Source organism: Octodon degus, unplaced genomic scaffold (genome assembly GCF_000260255.1).
Source record: "Octodon degus isolate 3935 unplaced genomic scaffold, OctDeg1.0 scaffold00066, whole genome shotgun sequence".
Lineage (NCBI taxonomy): Eukaryota > Metazoa > Chordata > Mammalia > Rodentia > Octodontidae > Octodon > Octodon degus.
The window spans coordinates 7,235,038-7,237,997 of record NW_004524642.1 but is presented as its reverse complement, the minus strand read 5'-3'; the positions used below and the strand labels follow the sequence as shown (position 1 = coordinate 7,237,997).

At 35.6% G+C, this 2,960-nt stretch overlaps 1 pseudogene; it reads left to right on the top strand.

Annotated features, from left to right (window-relative positions):
- The window catches only part of LOC101583403, a 170,850-nt pseudogene extending 169,322 nt beyond the window's left edge, over nt 1-1,528 (top strand).
- The last annotated feature ends 1,432 nt before the right edge of the window (nt 1,529-2,960 follow it).

Below are 2,960 nucleotides of genomic sequence, written 5' to 3'. Positions count from 1 at the left end.
ACCCAATTCCAATCTGGGTATCTGAGATGAAGACATATTTCTCACATGAAGAAATACAAATGGTAAATAAATGTATGAAAAAAATTGACATCATTGGTCATTTGAGAAATGCAAATTAAAGTAATACTAAGATTCCATGTCACCCTAGAAAGAATGGCTAACATCAAGAAGTCAGCCAATAACAAACGCTTGAGAGGCTCTGGAGAAAAAGGAACACTTCTCCACTGTCGATGGAGCATAGACTGGTAAAACCACTATGAAAATCAATGTGGAAATTTCTCCAAAGGCTGGGATTGTAAATTCAGTTCAACCCAGCTATTCACCACCTGGGTATCTCTTTCTAAATGAACTGAAAGAGTTGTACCACAACAGTGTATGTGCTCCCATGTTTACAGCAGTGCAAATTGTCATAGCTAAATCTTGAAGCAACCCAAATGCCCATCAACTGAGAAATGGATAAAAATGATGTGGTATTTTTACATACTGGAGTATTACTTAGCTCTATAAATAAATTTGAGCCTTTTATAGGTAAATAGATGCAACTAGAGAGCATACTCATAAATGAAATTAATCAGACCCACATGTGTAATCTTCATATTGTCTGGCTATTGTAAGAACCTGCAGCAGTAAATAAAATCTGAAAGGATAATAGACATTTTGAAAATGAAAAAATCTGCATAATGAAAAGAAAAAACTCAGATGAGGAAAGGGACTTAGGGAGGAGATATTTATGCATGCATGCAGGATGGTTTGCCTAGTTGTACTGCCGATCTGTGTTGGTCTACAGAGGAGAGTAATTGATGTTAATTGTTTCCCTGGGGTCCTCCTCATCCCTGTGCTAGTGACTTACAGCTGGGAGGTCATGGCATGGGAACTGGTGGCAGCAATATGTCCTCTGGAACTACAGGCACCCTGAGCTGACCGCAACGCGAAAGCCACAGCTGTTATTCGAGATGGTCAGTTCAAAGACATTAGCCTGTCTGACCACAAAGGAAAAGACGTTCTATTCTTCTTTTATTGTCTTGATTTCACCTTTGTGGGCCCCATGGAGATAATTGCTTTCAGTGACAAGGCAGAATTTAAGAAAGTTAACTGCCAAGTGATTGGTGCTTCTGTAGATTCTCAATTTGTCATCTGGCAAGGATCATCACACCCAAGAAGCAAGGAGAACTGGGGCCTATGAACATTCCATTGGCGTCAGATCCAAAGCGCACCACTGCTCAGGGTTGTGGGGGCTAAAGGGCTAACAAAGGCATCGCATTCAGGGGCCTTTTTATCATTGATGATCAGGGTATCCTTCAGCAGATCACAGTAAAGAACCTTTCTGTTTGCCGCTCTGTAGATGAAACTCTGAGACTCATTCAGGCCTTCCAGGTCACCGACAAAGATGGAGAAGTGTGCCCAGGTGGGTGGAAGCCTGGCCGTGATACCATCAAGTCTGATGTCCACAAAAGAGTATTTCTGTAATCAGAAGCGAGCAGTGGGTCAAGAGAACAAAAGCTATTTTGTACACTTCTTCATGCTTTAAACACAAGATGTCTGGAGCAATACATGTCTTTCCTATGGAGGTTGGGGAGCCATCCTTTCTTCCACTGGTAGTAATGGCCTGAGCTGTATATAGGAGTGGACCATATGACATTGTAATGTACGATGTACCAGCAGCAGAGCCAAGGCCATTCATTGACCTCTTGTAGTGCCTATTAAACTCAAACTGAAATAAAATTTTTCTCTTGTTTTTTTTAAATTTCTTAATACCTTTTTACATTCATTTTTCTTTTCACCAGTTTTGCCTGCTTATACCTGGTAATCTGAAAAACTAATTTGAAGACAACATTATTCAATATAGCAACCACTGTGAAAAGAAATAAAGCAAGCCACTGCATTTGTACTGTTTCACATATAATGAGTCAAACACTCTCTGAATTTACATAAAGCCAGTAGCATAGAATCAACCTTATTTAAAATAAAATTGAAGTGATACTTTAAAAAAAAAAGTAAAGAGGGCTTTCTGTAGCTCACATAGTTTTGCATCTTCTCTTATGAAAAACAACTCAAAACAAAATAAGGGAATAACAATAATTAATACATTGTATGTTCTTATCTTTAAAGTAATTATTTAGAGTACAAGATATGGTCATAAAGATTGTCCACATAATATAAGCACAATCTTTTCTTTCTTTTTTTTCTTTCTTTCTTTCTTTCTTTCTTTCTTTCTTTCTTTCTTTCTTTCTTTCTTTCTTTCTTTCTTCTTTCTTTCTTTTTGCTTTTCTTTTTCTTTTTTTGGACCAGGGATTGAAATCAGGACCCTGCGCTTGCTAGGCAGACGCTTATTCTACTGAGCTATCTCCCCAGCCCAGCACAATCTTTTCTTTCCAATGAATAAAATCAACTTGTAATACAACTATCTTGTACTTTTTTTTGTTTTGTTTTTCCTTCCTTCATTTCTCTCAATCTAGTTCATCTTTCATTTTGAACAATGCTTTCTATTGTGCAATATCTGTTGTATATTTTGTACTTTATTTACTCTTTCAGTTTATCACACCAGGAAGACAATACAATGTTTACATATTTTAATCTGATTTAATACATTTATTAGTATAATCTCAATTTTTATCCATTTACTTATAAAACTCTTAAGTTTGTATTTCTTGACACAAAATGACAAATTGTATTGCTCACCAAAATAAAATTTTGTAGACATTTCATATTGAGTAAAAGTTTATATTATATTATTTTACTGTTATGAAATACATATTTTGCATTTTCCAAGTATCATGTTATTGTTCTGCTTTATTCCATTAATGTTGTTAAGTACTTTCACTGAATTCCCAATAGTAAAAATAGTAAAAAAATAGCCTTTGACTTGTTATGATAATTTCACATTAGCTGCTTTTTATTTTTTTTATTAACATCTGTGGACTCCCTTGCTAATCCATTCATTATTATTTTTGCAGTAGCAA